The sequence below is a fragment of the Pinus tabuliformis genome, chromosome 7, assembly GCF_031772625.1.
Source record: "Pinus tabuliformis cultivar Carrire ecotype Pingquan chromosome 7, CPIR1, whole genome shotgun sequence".
NCBI classification, from domain to species: Eukaryota; Viridiplantae; Streptophyta; class Pinopsida; order Pinales; family Pinaceae; genus Pinus; species Pinus tabuliformis.
Genome location: NC_142293.1, coordinates 39629242 through 39649464, shown reverse-complemented (window position 1 = coordinate 39649464; position 20223 = coordinate 39629242). Strand labels below are relative to the sequence as shown.

Genomic DNA, 20223 nt, shown 5'->3' with positions numbered 1-20223 from the left:
ATACGAGTTGACCTTGTAGAAGAGTTCCCCAAGTTGACTTGTCCTTTCCTTGCCACAAAGTATGCCTCTATGTCACCCTAATTAATGGAATAATGACTCTCAAAGCAACAACATGAGGGTAGAAGCAATCTCCAAAATCGAACCCCTTGCCCATGGATAACTGCAAATATATAGGTGTGATAGGTAGTTCATGAATTCTTATCCATTTACCAATCTAGGCTTGAGATCCAAAAGTGATGGGAGGATTAGCTCTAGGGATAAGATGGTGATTTCTCCAAGGTGGAATCATATAGGATTTGAATGTCTATCTAAGATAAATGGTTGAAACAACCTCAAGAAGCTTTTGGATGAGGAAGCTTCATAATTCTTTTTATTTTTCTTGGATTTCTAAAATCAGCGCACCCCTAAGACTGAGCAGCCTATTGGTGATCAAAGCAGGTGCAGAGAGGGTCAACTTGGTAGTCAACGTTGGTCCCTAAAGGGCCAGGGTGCATTGGGCCTTAAAATATTGGAAATTCACCAGTTAAGAGAAAAAAAATCAGGGATTCCACAGAGTCATGCTGAGGTCTTTGTGTAGCGATGATGACAATATGTTTAAGGATTTGAATTGATCCCGTTTGAAGGCTTATTGACCAGATGCAACAAAATGGCCTATAACAAGCCTAGAAGACATAAGATAACTAAGGAAAAAGGTCAATCAATTAGAAAAACAACTGCAAGAATATAAGGATGAAAGATGTGATGAAAATTCAATCATTCTTTCAAATTGAAGTAGAAGAAACAAAGCCTATAAAGGAGTTTCTAACAAAAGAGTTGAAAGAAAAGGAAGGAAATTGTGAGAAGTTGGAAGAATAAATTATCTCTTTAAGAAAGACATTTATTCCTTTCTCTTCAAAAAAGTTATTCCTTTCACCGAAAAATATACATCTTGGTATCAAATTTTATTTTATGGATACTGCTACTCATGTAATAATTTTGGTCATAAAGAAGTTGATTGTAGAGCCTATGCAAGAGTAAAATATGGAAGTAGAGAATTCCTTAAAACTCCAATGAACATTCACTTAAGAAAAAAACCTAGATGTATGTATGAAACTAGTATTAGAAAAGGTAATTCTTGTGCTCCTCTGTTGAATTACATAAAATGTTACAAATGAAACAACTATGGGCACAAAGCACGAGATTGTAGAAGTAGTCTAAACATGCCTTTACTCATCTTTTTACCCATTTTTCCTTTTGACTCACCCATATTTAAATTATCTAAGTTATAATCATAAATCAAGAGCTACATTAGATACAATAAAGTAAGAGTCCAATACCTTCTCAATTCTATATGTTTTTCTTTATAAATTTGACTTAATTTGCATGAGTTATGGAACTTAACACATTTTGCAGCCTTGACAATATTTTTTAGTTGAATCCAAGGCATAGGTAGACACCGTGGAGGACAAATCAACCTAAGCACATAACTAGTTTCAAAATTCCTACATGGTTTTCCACCTATCTAGCGCAAGTAGAAATTCACAAACCGATCGCAATGGAAAAGTCAAACCTCTGGTCAAATATAAGATGGCATGAATGACACCTTAAAGTTACTTGGCACTAGAGATAAATATTAAGCGAGTGTGACATATCTTCAAGGAGTGAAAGAAAAAAAAATGAGGACGTGTTTAAAGATAAACATTTCTATGATTCACTTCCTTGATAACAAATAATAGATATTAGAGTTTCAATATAATTTGAAGACTATGTTGTCAATTCACCGATCTAGATTATAACATTTAGTTTATCAGGGTCATTATTGTATAAAAATTATATATATGCTTCATTGAGGAACAGAAACATAATCCATATATTGTTATTTCCTCAATTGACTATTGGCACTTTTGATGTATATGTTGTTCTATTAATAAAATTTGTTCATTTCCATGGTTACATATTAATGAGAAGAATTTATAATTGATCACCAGTTTCTATGTAGTTTAGATCTCGTGCTTCAGCAGGAGGCCCCCCTATTGTGTACGAGTGTAATTTAATCTCTTTCTCTTTCAATTTCATTGGTTTCCGTACTATGTTTTTATGCTCCGTTTCTTATCATATGCTTCGTAGGATCCTACTCATCCATTTCATTTGCTTTGCAAACATCAAGTGCTTGGATAAGCTTCAAAAACTACCAAAAACATTTATCAATTATTGTTTCCTTCATTTCTTTACCATCACATTCATTTCTTAGTCTCGCTTTCACACTTATCTTAAGTATCATATTTATAGATAGGCTAGGAATCTTTGCATTACATCGTAGGCATGAACAAACTCTAAAATTTGTACACACACATCAGTTCCATAATCAATCTAGTTACTTATATATTTAATTATTTCAATTCATTGTTTTCATAGCTAGTAGCATTTAAAGTTTGATTTTGTTTTCTTATAATAGACTCTGTTTTCATATGAATAGACTCTACATGCTTTGATAGAATACAAACTATCTTTACTTTGTTAGAATAGAATTTAAAAATATTTCATAGAATAAAATATGTTTGTCTTTCATAGAATAGGACAGCCTTTGATTTCTAGAAATTAGAAGTTGATTGTCCTTTTAGAATAAAATGCCTTTACTTTCCTTAGAATAATATATTTTAAGCTTCCATATAATGAAATGTCTTTACTTTTCATAGAATAGGATTTGTGAAGTTTTCATAGTGTGATTCATTTCATTGCTTTCCAATTCATTTGATTTCCTAGACTATAAACTCGTTACTTTCATAGAATTGCTAAAATACGTGTGAGCCTTTCTTAGAATTCATCTCATTAGCAGGATTTCATTCCACTCTTTAGAGCAAGTTTTTGCATTTTTTAAAATTTATTTTCTTTCAATAGAATAAAACTCTCATTCAAACATTGAAATTGAAAAGTTAATCACCTCACACATATAGTGTAGTGTACTTCATAAGTGTATGAACTTGGATTGACATTTTAATGAAAGTAATTTAACTCACAATTAAATTACCCACAAATACCCTTAGAAATCAAAATCTAGTAGTATGGAAAAAGAAATAAGAGTAGGAAAAGTGTTGTCTTATGTTATATGCACAAAAGCAAGAAAACAAATTGTAGATTGATAGTGGATGTTTAAGACACATGATAGGATATCAGAGAAAATTCATCAAACAAAAAAAAGAAGATGGAGGCAAATTAATACTTGGTAACAATGAATCATCAAAAATAATTGGGAAAGAAACAATCAACATAGATATGGAAGAACTAAGGCCCAAAATGTTTTATATGTGGAAGGACTAAAACATAATATTGCAAGTATTAGTCAAATGTGTGATCAAGGGTATGATCTCACATTACATTCCAAATAATGTGAAATTAGAAATGCTGAAATATGAAAGCTAGTGGTATAGGCTAACATAAATTCAAGCAATGTGTACATTCTTGATGGAGTAGAAGGAGAAAAATGTTGTATGGTAAAGATTGATGAGAGTTGGTTATGGCACAGAAAGATGGGACACATCAATTTTGATAATCTGGTAAAGATAAGAAAAATATTGGGCATGAAAGACATGCCAAATATATCAAAACTAGATAATTCTCTTTGTAAGGCATATCAACATGGAAAACAAACCAGGGTTTCTTTAAAACAAAAGAATAGTCTAGATCCAAGCCTCTAAAACTCATCCATACAAATCTTTGTGGACCATCCATGACTCAAACACTAAAATGTGAAAGGTATTTTATGTTCTCATTGATTATTATACAAGAATGACATGGGTTACTTTCCTTAAAGAAAAATGTTAGGATTTCAGGAAATTCAAAGCCTTCAGGGCTTTACTTGAAAATGAAACTAGTGCAAAACTCAAATGCATAAGAACTAACAGAGGAGGTGAGTTTAATTCAAATGAATTCAACAGATTTTATGAGAACACATTTGATTAGAAGACAATTAACTGTTCCAAGAAATCCATAACAAAATGGAGTTCTTGAAAGAAAAAATCCAATAGTGCAAGAAATGGATTGAATGATGCACAATGAAGCTCAGTGCCAGATAGATTCTATGAAGAAGGAGTTTACACAACATGTTATATCTTGAACAAAACACAAATCAAGGTAAACAATACTAAAATACCTTTTGAAATATGGAAAGAAAGAGAAACCATTGTCAAACATTTTAAAGTGTTTAGAAGGAAATTCTATATAAGATAAATGAAGATGATTTAGGGAAATTTGATGATAGAACTGAAGGATTTTTTCTTGGATATTCATACAAAGAAAGGGATACATATGTTATAAAAAAGGACATGTAAGGTTCTTGAAATTATTGATGTAAGAATAGATGAGGCATTGCCTCAAACCCAACCACAACCAAATAAAGACCAAGAAGAACAAGAAGAAAAAATCACAATGAAGAGCATGAAGAGGAACAAGAAGAAGAAGTGTAGCCATTACTTCCAAAAAATCCATCCAAGTGTGTCCAAAAGAACCATCTAGATAGAAAAATTCTTGGAGATAAGGAATCAAGAGTTCAAACTAGAAGGAAGCATGTTGGTACAATAAGCCATGATAATTCAACCTTGTTATCCCGGATGGAACCCCAAAATTTTTCTCAAGCTAGTCAAGATGAACAATGGGTTAAAGCTATGAATGAAGAACTAGATCAAATTGAGAAGAATGATACATGGGAGTGTGTTCCAATACCTAAAGACAAAATTTTAATTAGAACCAAGTGGGTCTACATAAATAAGTTGAATGAATATGGACAAGTAGTGAGGAACAAAGAAAGACTTATATGTAAAGGATATGCACAAGTCAAACGTATTGACTTTGAAGAAACATTTGCTCCAATATCTATAATTGAAACAATAAGAATGTACTTAGCCTTTGTAAGCTTTAAGGTGTGTTGGGTAGTGGATCCCCTACGTAACTGTTTTGGGGCTTAAAGCCCACAATTTTTGGTAATGGTATTGTAAAGGATCCACGAAATGCACAAAGTGCGAATTGTAATGAGTCAAGTCAAAGGGTAGTCCACCCTAAATATTGTAATTTAATCTAGAAGGTGTCGGCCTACCCATGGTCCATAGACCATGGGAATGTATAAATAGAGCAAGGCTCTAAGTGTAGAAAGCAGTTTTTGGGTGGGAAAAAAGTATTATGGGTTTCTGAATATGGTATTTGCTCTAAGTCTGTAAGTCTGAGTCATGGGTTCTAGTAGTAGTAGAAGAGGCTCTTCTGTTGTGTGCGCAGAGGCCTGATAGAGTCCACAGTTATGTGTGCACACCCCTGCAGTTGAGTGCGCAGGGTGGACTTGATTGTACTGGGACAGCAAGTTAATAAAAGCTAAGTTGGTTCTGGAATATTGCACCTCTTTTCATAGATCTTTTTTTTATGCTTCTAGTATACGTTGATGCATTTGTTTACAAGTTTATGGTTGTGCGCACTGAATAATTGAAAAAGGTTACTAGACCCACAAAATTAAGTCAGATATATAATAATAACCCAGTAAAGTTAGAGGATCTAGGTAGCACCCCTTCGTGTTTTGTATAAAGCTTCCTGAATGTCAGACAGCTGCGCGAAGCTGCACTAGTGCACAGGATCAGTTAACGACTATTCTAGATCTCATCAAGACATCCCTAGGGTGAAGAAACCTGGTTCCAGCACCCTCCCATACTACCTTGGGTGAGACCTCAGTCCGCGCCCCAAGGACTATTGCTGAAAGGGCCGGTAGTTTCAGGATTTGTTTGGCTAAATCACTTCTGAACCTGGGTCAGACCCCATCAAGCCAACAAATGGTTCCATTGCCATGACCAGGATCTGCCTAAGGGATGTTTGATGTCGAAACACTGAAACCCTATGAAGAAGGAAATTGAATATTGGTTGGATCAGAAGCCTCACGAGTTCGTGATACAGGAAAACAAAACCCCGCAGATATCTGAGAAGAGGTGGTTGGATCGCTATGTATATACAGAAATCCATGAAATCTTCTTTGCGTCCTTCTCTTCAGAACTATATGATTGGATCGCGAGGTTAGCTGATAGCCAGGGAAGGTATAAGCTCGATAAACCCATAGTGTGGACTCCAGAGTTGGTGCGCAGGCTAGAGGCATCAAAAGATAAGATCGTGTCAGTAGTAGACCATTGGCTTGATCAATAATAGGATGGTTTATCACTAAATTTGCGATAGACACGACGGAAAGCTACAATGAAGCAGAAAGATATTTTCTCTAGGGACCACGAGGTAAGTACATCAAATCCTTGAATACCTGGATTAAGATGTTGTTATGTGAAAAACGGATGATGCGAATACATTAATGAGTGGAACGACATGGAGCAGAAAGGTCTACAAAGGTATCAAAAGGTTAGGAAACAATCCTTTAATTTCACCTTCATGAGCGAGCGAGGAAGAGTGTGCTCGGGTTTCTCCAAGGAGTGCAGTCAGCTTGATAGGGCAATGCATTTTGCAGTTACCATCCCCACTTACGCCACCACTCATGTCACCTCCTCCACCTCCATCTTCACCCACACCACTTCCACCAAACCCGCCATTAAGCATGGTGAGTGCGATCAAGTTGCCTGTATTTAGAGTAGGGAATGAAGATCCAAATCAATTTTGGTTCATAGTAAGAGCAGTGTGGGAAGCACATGGGGTTGTGGATGACAACATTAAGAAGGCCACACTAGTAAGCACGCTGCAGGATTGCACATTGTCATGGTATATCAAGCACTCGAACATCCATATTGCATTGAACAAAGAGTTTAGCCGGCCGAAGTCAGAGACGCAGTCAATCATTGGATTTAAGGAGATCGCGATGCTTCCAGGCGAAACTCCCTAGATCTAGATCAAAGGCTGAAAAGTACAATCTGCGAGGCTAATATGACACTAAAAAATGTGCAGCATCAAGCATTGTTTGTGGCGTCTTTGACACCACACCTTAGGACGATGTTATCACAGCAGAAGCTCTCGACCCAGCCAGAAGCTTTGGAAATAGCGATGAGGTTGCATGAAACATCGATCCAGGATCTGGGGTTGGGAGTCCAACAAATCCATGCATAGCTATAGAACCTATGCTTAGAGATGCAAAGTTTGAAGTAGGATAGGGCACCCCGGCCTGAAGCGCGCGAAGAAGTATGGTGCATAAAATGTAAAGGCTAGGGCCATGATAAGGATCATTGTCTAGTATTTGCAAACTATTTGGCAGGAGGGGGACCCATGCCATTGAGACTAGAGGCTCAGGTAGGGCCAAGTTCAACACCCGCACTCTAGTGTGCAATCTATCAGGTGGGGGGGAAGCACACTACAAACAACTGTCACCTATTACAGAAGTATACACAGACTCTGCAGCAGCTATTTTGTAATTTTTGTAGATCAGTGGGCCATGATGAGCGAAACTGTTGGAGTTATGAGTTGTTGATGGATTGAACACCTACCTACAGGATGCAGATTGAGGTGTGAGGTCAAGATCCAACCACAACAATAGCATGCGGTGGATTCCAAGGACGCGAATGAGGACGAGGAGGAATGGGACCCGGATGAGGGCGCGGACAGCTAATCTGTTACAATTGCGAAGGACCAGGGCACTACAGTCGTGATTGTACCAACCCAACGAGAATATCTTGTTCATATTGTGAGAAATTTAATCATGAAATGGTAGACCGTCTAACATTGCTTTCCAGATGCACGAGAAAGGGGTGCTCCAGCCTACTTCGATGTAGAATATTCAAATGATGAGGTCTGAACTGCATGAAGAAGACCCCAATGTGAACATGGTGCTCATAAGCAGTGTGACCACAGGGGAAGATAATGTAAAGCAACCAGAGGACGATACATGGGTTTGCAAGGCTCCTATGAAGGAACCTGAGTTTGACTTGGAGCGCACAAGGGAAACATTTATGGAAGCTAACAAGAGCTTCATGGAGGCCTCTACTTTAGGTAGTAAGGATCAACCAAAGCCAGGAATGGATCCTTCTATGCTTACTACTTTTTTAGAGACATGCATGAAGCTGCTACATGACAATAAGGTGGTTAAAGGATTACAGGAGTTGATAACTAGTTATGCAGGGTCAGGAGAATTGCGCGTAGTCCAGAAGCTAGGAAAGCATGCATTGCACACCGGGAGGGAAATGCGGTTGACAGCGCAAATTGGTGACTATGAGATGGATCAAGTCATCCTAGACCTGGGCTCAAATGTGAATGTGTTACCAAAGTAGACATGGGAATGCATGGCCAGGCCCGTGTTACAATAGTCTCCTATTCAGTTACAGATGGAGAACCAACAAAAGATTGTGACCATGGGAAGACTACAAGGGGTAACAGTGGATATCGAGGGTGCAAGCACGCAGATGGATTTTGAGGTAATAGAGATTCTGGATGATAGTAACCCTTACCCCGCATTTCTAGGAATAAACTAGGCCACTGATATGAATGGGGTCATCAACCTGAAGAAGCGGAAGATGATATTCGAGAAAAAGTTGTTTCATGTAGTCATTCTGCTAGATCCAGTCGAAGGAGCACGCTACACTGAATCTATGCGCGACAATGGATATGATGATGAGCTGGATTGTATCTACAAGATAACTATGTGCGATCAAGACTGGGTGAATCCGACTGTAGATGAAGGGATCTCGTGGGAGCGCGCAGGTTCCTGCATCTCGGATTCAGGCGAAGAAGATGAACGCTGGCACAATCGGTTGAATGAAGTGACAACGCTGAATTGCAACATGATGTCTAGGTGACTACGTCGTGTAATAGCCCAGTTCTGAGATCTATGGACATATGATGGATTGACAGCGGTAGATGAACTTTTGAGAAAGTTTGAAGGTGCAGTACCAGAGCAACAATGGTTTGATGCATTGAAGAGGGTGCTGCATGCAACACCTGCGCACTGGTGGGGAACACATGAAAGAAGTTTTGAGAACTAGCGTGGCTGTAGTAGGATGATGCAGCTACAATTTGGGAAACCATAACTTCGGCTAGTAGAGAAATACGATGGATGCAACGACCAATGTGCGCACCTCGCAAAATGGACCAAGGCCTACGGAGACGAGCCTTAGCCTGAATGGGTACACTTATTTTATCATACCCTGGATGTCATACCCATGAATTGGTATACCGAGACAGAACTCCGACATGGTATGGGCGAATGGGATGTTCTGTGCGAGGGATTTTTGTTAACATTCACATTTGAAGACTGATGGTGGGATTCTGTGGATGATGTGCTGCAAGCCGTGAAAGCCGCCATCTTCAAAATACCACCCGAACCACAAGAAGTAGTTCAACTAGCATGGGAAACCTAGTTAAGCCATGCCCTAGAATGTTATAACGTATAGGTGAGGAGGATGATGACGACCCCCGAAACATTAGTATTCCAGAGATTGAAGGGTGTCGTGAAGTTCGAGGGCCATCAATTGAGGACCTCGACATCACTTTGCCGCTAAAGATAAAGTAGGTAAACAATGGTATAGGTGCGGAGCCAAAGTACATGATGCTTGGTGACTATTAGGATGATGAGATGGTAGATAAGGTCACCGAGTTACTCCGCGAATATCAAGATTTGTTCCCAACCAAAATCACGGATTTAAAGGGGATCATTAGCAACTTAGGGGTGATGAAGATCACTCTGAAACCAGACGTGAAGCCGGTTAAGCAGTGACCTTATCGCTTGAATCCAAAGTATAAAGAAAAGGTCCATGAAGAATTAGACAAAATGCTTGTAGCCAGAATTATTGAACGAGTGGAAGAATCAAATTGGGTGAGTCCTATGGTAGTATATGTAGGAATTTACAGGGTAAGTTCCACAGAAAGAATACCAAAAGGACACCGCTCACAACCAGATCTCAAATCAATACACCAGTATTTTTGACGTGGTTAAAACCCTCAGAGTGCAAGGAGGGAAATAGTCCACGGCCTGTCCCAACGTGGGTACTACAGGCAATTTATTAATCAAAGAATGAAAATTTACATAAGCTTCTCTCATGCACGGATTACCCGAACAATGACCCTCCATGCACTTTAAATAGAACTCATGGACCAATCGGGTGTCAAGCCACGGATCAAGTGTCGGTAATACCGAGGTGAGAGTGAACCGTCGGATCACTACATATCGTGACCGTCGGATTGTAAGTTACAAAATGTACAACGGTAAAGAAACACACTTTACCTAACTCTAACCTAACTCTATACTAGACCAAGTTGAACTTAACTATATCCTATGTGTCGGAATATCCTAACATCCCCCCTTAAGAACAACTTGGGATAGGATTGAAGGATTTACAAATATGACACAATAGGAGAAGGAAGGAGGCACTAGAGCCTATCCCCCCTTAGTGACAACTTCCTGAACTCCAAGCATATATCGAAGTTTAGTGAACTTCGCCTCTGTGAGAGCCTTTGTGAAGATGTCTGCAACCTGATCATCTGTTGGACAATATTGCACTTCAAGAACATGATCATGAATGAGCTTTCTGATGAAGTGCATGTGTAGTTCAATGTGTTTGCTGCGCTGATGCTGGACTGGATCTTTGCATAGCTGAATGGCACTTTGATTATCACACCAAAGTGTGGTTGAATGCTGCTGCTCAAAGCCAAACTCTGATAGGATCTGACGAAGCCACAAGGCTTCCTTACTAGCTTCCACGGCACCATGATACTCTGCTTCTGCTGACGAAAGAGAAATGGCAGTCTGTTTCTTACAAGCCCATGTAATAGGTCCTGAACCAAGAGTGAAGACATAACCGGCAGTAGACTTCCGATCATCAGGGTCACCAGCCCAATCAGAATCAGTGAAACCAACTAACAGAGGAGCTGCTTTGGCACTGTAATGAATCCCAAACTGTACTGTACCTCGAACATAACGAAGTATTCTTTTAGCTGCTTTCCAATGACTTTCACGGGGGTTTTGCATAAAACGAGCAACAAGGCCAACAGCAAAGGAAAGATCAGGACGAGTATGGGTTAAATACAGGAGTTTTCCGACAAGTTGACGGTATAAGGTAGCATCAACTTCAGGAGAAGTACAAGAGACTGAAAGTTTAACTCCAGACTAAAAGGGAGAAGGGGCTGGCTTACAGTCTTCCATGTGAAAATGACGAAGAATATCACAAGCATACTTGGACTGGGAAAGGAAAATACCCTCTTGGGATTGCAAGACTTGAAGACCAAGAAAATAGTGTAAATGTCCTAAGTCTGTCATTTCAAATTTCTTTTTAAGGCTGGACTTCACATGGTTTATAAGGTTGGGATCACTACCAGTAAGAATAAGATCATCAACATAAAGAACAAGGATGATAAGAGAGTTGCCCACTTTCTTGGTGTAGACAGTATTGTCAGAATGACACCTAGAAAAGCCAGATTCTAAAAGAAAGCTATCCATTTTGGCATACCAAGCCCGAGGAGCTTGCTTGAGGCCATAAAGGGATTTCTTAAGTCGACAAACAAGGCTGGAGTCTGTTTGTATGAAGCCAATGGGTTGTTCCATATAGATTTCTTCCTGCAAGTCCCCATGCAAGAAGGCAGATTTAACATCCATCTGATGGACTTCCCATTTTAAAGAGGCAGCAAGGGAAAGAAAAAGGCGGATGGAGTTCATTTTGGCAACAGGGGAAAAGGTTTCAGTGTAGTCAATGCCTTCAACCTGTGAAAAGCCCTTAGCAACGAGACGAGCTTTATGTTTATCAACTTTCCCATCTGGTCCATACTTGGTTCTGTAAACCCATTTACATCTAACAAGTTTGCGTCCCTTTGGTAGAGGAACAAGATCCCATGTATCATTTGTCATCAATGAATGATATTCTTCATTCATAGCTGCTTCCCAATGTGGATGGCCTGAAGCTTCTGCAAAAGTGTCAGGATCATGATTTACTGGAGCTTGAGCCAGTAAAGAAGAGGCTCTTTCAAACTGAGAACGTGTACGTCGCTGATCTGTAGGATCACCGGCAAGATCACCTGCTGCATCCCGAGTGGCACGGACCCATCTTGGAAGTTGAGGATCCTGAGAAGGTGGGGGAGGATTATCATCCTCGCTTTCATCTTCTGAAGAAGAAATGTTTTCAAAGATAGAAGAGATAGGAAGAGGTGGCACATCCGCCGGACTAGGCTCGCAGGCCAATTTATTTTCATCAAACTTTACATCTCTTCTAATGATAACATTTTTAGACTTAAATGGAATAAGTCTATAACCTTTTACATCTTCAGAATATCCAACAAAAGTACATTTCTGACTCTTAGGTTCTAAAGCTTTATGCTTTTCATCTGGAATATGGGCCCATGCTTCACTTCCAAACACACGAAAGTGACTTACATCTGGTTTAATGGAACTCCAAGCTTCTTCTGGAGTGATATTCTCTAGAACCTTAGTAGGAGTGCGATTGATTATATAATTTGCACAATTAATTGCTTCGGCCCAAAAACTAAGACTGAGTCCTTTAGATTGCAGCATACAATTAGCCATTTCCTTTAAGGTGCGATTTTTCCTTTCAGCTACACCATTTTGTTGTGGAGTGTATGGAACAGTATGTTGCATTTGAATTCCATTTTCGGTGCAAAAGTTGATGAATGTGTTTTTAACATATTCTCCACCATTATCAGTTCTTAGCTTAAGAATTTGATGTCCAGATTGTTTTTCAACAAAGGCTTTGAAGGCCAAAAAAGTGTTAAATACTTCGCTCTTGAGTTTTAAGAAGTATAGCCAAGTGCGTCTGGAGAAATCATCAATGAAAGTTAAGAAGTACTTGCAGCCAGAGAATGAAGCAACAGGAAGAGGACCACATAAATCACTGTGCACAAGCTGTAAAGGGGCTGAGGCGTGCCAAGAGGCACGTTTGTCAAAACTGTCCCGATGATGTTTTCCGAGTACACATCCGGAACAAACACCATCTCTGCAAGATACCATAGGAAGACCTGTCACCATATTTTCTTTACATAGATGCTGAAGGGAGCGATAGTTTAAGTGACCAAATCGCTCATGCCAAAGTTTGCTCACTTCATCATTATGAGCAACAAATACTGAGGGAAGATTTGATGACCCAAAGTTGTGAAACTTATACAACCTTTTGGAATCATCAGCAAGACCAGTAGCTAGAATCTGTTTAGGATCTTTTAGATCCTTGATTACAACATCATGAGGTGAAAATTCAACAATTTTACCTTCACCTGAATGAGTTATCTGATAGACAGATAGAAGGTTGCAGGATAAGGTTGGAACACATAATACATCATTAAACTGACCATTGTCTAGATGAACAGTTCCAGTCCCTACAACATTAAGAGATCTATCATCACCAATATATATATATTTTGGTGTTACAATCATTTAAAGAAGAAAACATGGCTTGGTTTTTGGCCATGTGACAAGAGGCTCCAGAATCAATGAGCCACTCATGAGAATGAGAAGAAGAAGAAGATACATTTAATGCATAACCAGACTGAGATGATTGATAATGACATGCAGAAAGTGCCATTCCGGAAGTTGAAGTTGAAGTAGGCTCCACATGGATGTTATGTTTCTTCATTGCAGCTTCCAAGGCTTCCATCTTCTTAAAGCATTTAGATTCTAAGTGGCCATCTCGATTACAAAAGTTACAATGTCTATCAGTCTTCTTCCATTTGTTTCTATTGGTCTTATCATTTTGCTGAAATGATCTTTCATTTTGAGGCTAAGATGGTTTAGGACCATTCTTTTGAGGATATGACTTCTTAGGATTCTTTGAATTTGGTTGCTGCTGGGCGGCTAACGCTTTCGTGGAAGAGTTTCCAAGATTAAGAAGACCAAGGTGTAAGAGTTTTTCTTGTTCTCTTATTAAGGAATCACAAAAGGAGTCAAAGGAAGGGGCCTTGTAGTCTTGTCCTTGACAAATGAAAGCTTCTCTTGTAGAATGGAAAGTGGAAACAAATACAGAGTAGGCTGGTCCCAACTTAGTAAGGATGGAATAAATAAGGTTACCATCGTCTTTCTTAACTTTAACACCTTCCAGGAGATATCTAAGGTTCTTGAATTTGGACAAGAAATCTTCAATGCAAGAAAAATTATTAGGATCCAAAGTAAGCAGCTCATTTTCAAGTTGATGGGCTCTAATTTCATTTTTAATCCCAAAAACTTTAGCAAGTTTTTCTAATGCTTCATGAGGAGTCTCAAGTTCTGCAATGTGGAATCTAAGATCAGGAGAAATAGACATCCCTATCAAACCACGTGCTTGATCTTGTCTATTTTCCCATTTTGCCGCCTTGTCTTCATCTTTTGGTTTCTTCTCTTGGTCTGTGGCTATTCTGAAGAGACCTTTACTTCTAAGTAAATCTTCGATGTAGGCTACCCATTGGAAGTAGTTAGTGCTGTCAAGAATGACTTGGCATGGGCTTTCCATTTTAAAAAAAAACTGAAGCTGAAGATGCTGAAAGTAGGTGTTCCAATGGATAGATCTCGAAAAAATAGGCGGTTTTAAAAAAAAATGGCTCTGAAAAAGGCTTACGGATGAAGAAGTTATGGCTTTTTGAAAAATAATTGTTGAAGTTGCCGGCAAAGTGCGCGAATGTGCGGGAATGAAAAAAAAATCGCCCCCCACAAAATGGAGACTTGAACCCAAGACCTCTACTCTCTTAAAATAGCTTTGAACCAATTGATCTATACAAAAAGTTTGAGAGAGAGAGAGAGAGAGAGAGAGAGAGGGGGGGGGGGGGCCTTGGTTTGCGTGCTTGCCTTGAGAAACCTCTTTTTCCCTACAAAACACAAAACACAAAACCCAACACGAATATGCAAAGAAAAACGAACCTTGCGGCTCGAAGTTAGCTTTAGCCAAAAAACTAGAAATTTTATAAAAAAAAATCTCAGAGTTAGCTTTAGCCGAAAAACTAAATATTTTTCTCAATGTTTCTGATTTTCCGAGATCACACTAAGGTGCAGGGAAAAGAGCATACGCATGGGAAAAATCCTTCCTCTCTGTTTCTGATTTGCCCAGATCGCACAGAGTCGCAGGGCAAAGAGCATACGCAGAAATGAAAGGTATAGATCCGGTTTAAAAAAAAGGCTAAATAAACCGAAACCGAAATAAGCAGAGAGAAAATAACAGTAAACTGCAAAAAAACACTGTATACCTCCCGATCTGAAAAATGACGCAGCTAGGGCTACCGGAAACCTTTTCGCGTGAAACGAAAGGGGTTCCTCACTGGAACAGATTCTCCGAACGCAACAGAGCAGTCCTCTCGGCCCGAAAGCAGTCAGAAACAGCAGATCTAGGAAACGACAGCCGCATGCAGTTCTATCGGCTTCAGATTTGGATCACCAACGGATGCGGCCCTCAAATAGCTCTGATACCATGTAGGAATTTACAGGGTAAGTTCCACAGAAAGAATACCAAAAGGACACCGCTCACAACCAAATCTCAAATCAATACACCAGTATTTTTGACGTGGTTAAAACCCTCAGAGTGCAAGGAGGGAAACAGTCCACGGCCTGTCCCAACGTGGGTACTACAGGCAATTTATTAATCAAAGAATGAAAATTTACATAAGCTTCTCTCATGCACGGATTACCCGAACAATGACCCTCCATGCGCTTTAAATAGAACTCATGGACCAATCGGGTGTCAAGCCACGGATCAAGTGTCGGTAATACCGAGGTGAGAGTGAACCGTCGGATCACTACATATCGTGACCGTCGGATTGTAAGTTACAAAATGTACAACGGTAAAGAAACACACTTTACCTAACTCTAACCTAACTCTATACTAGACGAAGTTGAACTTAACTATATCCTATGTGTCGGAATATCCTAACAGTATAGGAGAAAAAGCAGAAGGGAAAAATTAGGATCTGCATGGACCTCAGGAAGCTTAACGATGCCTACATTCATGATCCATTCCCAACACAGTTTATAGATGAAGTATTGGAGAATGTTGACAGACAAGAATCTTACTCTTTCATGGATGGTTTCTCAGGGTATCATCAGATCAAGATCGCATCGGAAGATAGGAGCAAGACAACCTTTGCAATCGAATGGGGTTGTTTTCAATATACCGTGATGTCCTTTGGACTGAAGAACGCACTAGAAATATTTTCGCATGTAGTGGTGGCCTCATTCAAGGAATACATCCACAAGTTTTTGGAGGTCTATCTAGATGTTTGGATTCTATTTGGGTTAGTTAAACACCATATAGCGAGCTTACAGTTGATGTTGGATACTTGCCGACGACACCAGATTGTGCTGAATCTTAAGAAGTGCACCTTCCTTGTCCCCTTTGGAAATCTGCTCGGCCATGTGGTCTGCAAATAGGGCCTGATGGTGGACCCCACGAAGATTTCCATTATTCTCAATTTGGAAGCGTTGCGAAGTGTCAAACAACTATGCGCCACATTGGGACACACTGGTTACTATAGAAAGTTTATTAAGAGCTATGCACAAATCACCGCACCAATCGAACAGTTATTGAAAAAGGACGCTATATATTGTTGGAACGATGATTGTGAGAAAATATTGGATGTTCTCAAGGAAAAGATGGCATCTGCTCCCATTTTGGTCTTCCCAAAATGGGACATTGGATTTCATATACTTGTTGATGCATCGTGCATTGTGTTGGGCATTGTACTTATGCAGGAAGGCGCAAAAGGCGTGGATCACCCAATCGCATTCGCAAGTCGACGAGTGTCCAAAGCAGAAAAGAACTATTCTACTACTGAGCATGAAGGATTGGCCATGGTTTACATGCTCTAGAAATACTAACACTATCTACTTGGGGGGCACTTCAAGATGTATACTGACCATTTCGCGATGAAATACCTAGTGAATAAGCTTGTGTTGGGGGGGCGCATATGCAGATGGCTATTGCTATTTTAGGAATATGACTTCTAGATCATCGTAAATCCAGGACGCCTAAATGCAAGACCATATCACCTATCACGAATTGAGAACGGCGAGGAGCCAACAAATTTGGAGGAAGGACTACCAGATGCATAACTCTATGCAGTGCCCATTGCAGATGGCCACTTCGAAGACATAATCCATTTCTTAACCACAGGGACTGCGCCACAGGGTTATTCAGTCCAGCAGAAGAAGGAATTGGTGGTACAAACAACATAATTTTCTATCATCGCGGGGCACCTCTACAAAATGGGAAACGATGAAATATTACAGTGTTATGTACCAGAATTTGAATGGGTCAGATCCTCATAGAAGCACATGGAGGGGCTGCAGGAGGACACTATGTAGGACAGGCAATGGCATAGAAGATCCTTCACGCCGGGCTATGGTGGCCAACACTACGTTAGGATTCAAAAGCATACTGTCAGGCTTGCGACATATGTCAAAGGATTGGGAAACCATCAAGAAGGGATGAAATGCCCCTCAACCCACAGCTGACGTTGTAGCCATTCAAAAAATGGGCAATCGACTTTGTGGGGCCAATCAAACCTCAATGGAAGACGGGTTCACGTTACATCATCACTGCGACCGAGTACCTAACTCGATGGGTGGAAGCACAGCTGGTTAAAGACTGCACGTCCACCATGACGGTGAAATTTTTTTCGCCAACATGTTGACATGGTTTGGGTGCCCGAAAATTTTAATGAGTGACTGCAGAACACACTTCCTAAACGAAGCTATTAGCGCACTCACCAAGGAATTCTAGGTGTATCATCAGCAATGTACGCCATACCATCTACAAGCTAATGGGATAGTAGAAGCCTTCAACAAGATTCTGGAGACTAAACTGACCAAAGTATGTAACACGCATCGAAATGACTGGGACTTGCGTACCTACCGTATTATGGGCATACAAAACCACATGCAAGAAATTGATGAGTCAGACACTGTTCAGGTTAGTCTATGGCACAGAGGCAGTCATGCCAATGGAATACATCATACCCAGTCTATGGATAGCAACGCTGACAGGCATGTTTGACCACGGAGCTTTGGAAGAAAGGCTTGCGCAATTGGAAGAACTTGAGGAAGAACGGTTTCTGGCGGGATTCCATCAACAGGTACATAAACAGCTTGAGAAAGCTTGGCATGATCGCCATATCAAGTTTCACACATTCAAGATAAATGATTTAGTGTTGTTATATGATAGCAAGTTCGAAAAATTTCCTGGCAGACTCAGAATGCATTGGTTGGGACCCTATGTGGTAAAAGCGGTCACAGACGATGGCACAGTCCAGCTGGTCAAACTCAATGGAGAGCCCTTCCCAGGAAGAGTATATGGCAGTCGACTGAATCCCTACATGGGGGGGTTGACTACCTAACTAGATGATGAGCAGACAGTCTCACCACTCCAGACAATTGAAAGAGAGTGTGGGACTATAAAACAGTCTGTTAGGAAGCTACGTGTCAACAGGGGTGTGCACAGGATCGGTATGTCGAAAGGATCGTGGGTGCGCAGAAGGGGCTGTGTTGTTGTGCGGATAGACAAAGAAGTGACCTTTGGCGTCATTTTTCATGACAAGATGTCCGAGGTAAGGTGAAAAGGAGCGGGCAACAGGCATTTAAGACACGAAACCAGAATTAGATTTGAACTGATCTGCTACCAATCTAGCATTAATGAGCCGGAAAAGGGGGGAATGGTCGAATTTTAATTTCAAAAGGCCTATAAATCACAGCTGGTCCTCCACCGAAAAAACCATGGCATCTTGGGACTTAAGTTATTACGCTATCCAATAGATATGACTCGTCGAACTTCGATGCTTTGAGAATAAGCCCAGTGTTTACAACATTGCCAAAAGAGATGCAAGACGACGTAATGTTGACAGCCAAGGACGCCGCTCTGAGCCCAATGCTAACGGAAGGAGATGTACCGGAAATTCCCAAACAGGTCGCGGGACCAGTCTGGATGTCGACGCAAAACCCGCGGTCTGGTAAGCGATCCATGAAAGATAAGGGCAAGATGATGAATCTTGAGATGAAAGATGGAAGTTCGTCTCTGGGCTGCTTTCCCACGATGAAACTTGAAGATTGGGACCTCACAGACAACAACAACTCTCTTACAAAAATGCAACACAAGCTTCAACGGACATTGAGTATATTGAACCAAAGATCGGAAGCTTACTGCCCTGGCACAAAAAGTTCACACATTTGACATCTCAGCTAGAGCTAAAATCCTATGAGGGGTCATTTTCTTATTAACCTAGCATAGCAGAATGGGCATCATCAGTTAAGCGAATTAGTAAGGGTAATGTAGCAGGAGCTTAAAGAAGCATTGCAGGAGGTAAGGATGGAACAACAGATTCTAGTGTGTCACTCACAGGGATGGTGGACCGCGAAGCATTGGCAGCGTGCCTCGCCACACCTACGAGTGACTCAGGACGAGTCACGATGATTGTGTTGGGGGCCTGTTGGGTAGAAAATCCCCCGCATAATGGTTTTGGAGCTTAAAGCCCACAATTTTGGGTAATGGTATTGTAAAGGATTAGCGAAATGCACGGAGCGTGAATTGTAATAAGTCAAGTCAAAGGGTAGTCTGCCCGAAATATTGTAATTTAGTTTAGAAGGTGTCGGCCTACCCATGGTCCGTGGACCATGGGAATGTATAAATAGAATGAGGTTCTAAGTGTAGAAAGCAGTTTTTGGGTGGGAAAAAAATATTATGGGTTTCTGAATATGGTATTCGCTCCAAGTCTTGGGTTGTAGTAGTAGTAGAAGAGGCTCTGCTACTGTGTGCGCAGAGGACTGGTAGAGTTCGTAGCTGTGTGCACGAACCCCTGCAGCTGAGTGTGCAGGGTGGACTAGATTGTATTGGGACAACAAGTTAATAAAATCTAAGTTGGTTTTGGAATTTTGCACCTCTTTTCATAGATCTGTTGTTTATGTTTCTGTTATACGTTGTTGTATTTCTTCACAAGTTTATGGTTGTGCACACTAAATAATTGAAAAAGATTACTAGACCCACAAAATTAAGTCAGATCTGTAATAATAACCCAATAAAGTTAGAGGATCTAGGTAGCACCCCTTCACGTTCTGTATAAAGCTACTTGAAGGACAGACAGATACGCGGAGCTACACTAGTGTGCAAGATCAGTTAGCGACCATTCTAGATCTCATCAAGACATCCCTAGGGTGCAGAATCCTGGTTCGAGCACCCTCCCATACTACCTCGGGTGAGACCTCAATCTGTGCCCCATGGACTATTGCCAAAAGGGCCGGTAGTTTCGGGATTTGTTTGGCTAAATCACTTCTGAACCTGGGTCAGGCACCATCAAGCCAACAAGGTGTTTAAAATTCATCATATGGATGTAAAAACAACATTTCTAAAT

The 20223-nt window shown here is 40.3% G+C and overlaps 1 pseudogene; it reads left to right on the top strand.

The window, feature by feature from the left end:
* Nucleotides 1-8447: 8447 nt before the first annotated feature.
* The window catches only part of LOC149245130 (protein rough sheath 2-like), a 173381-nt pseudogene continuing 161605 nt past the window's right edge, over nucleotides 8448-20223 (top strand).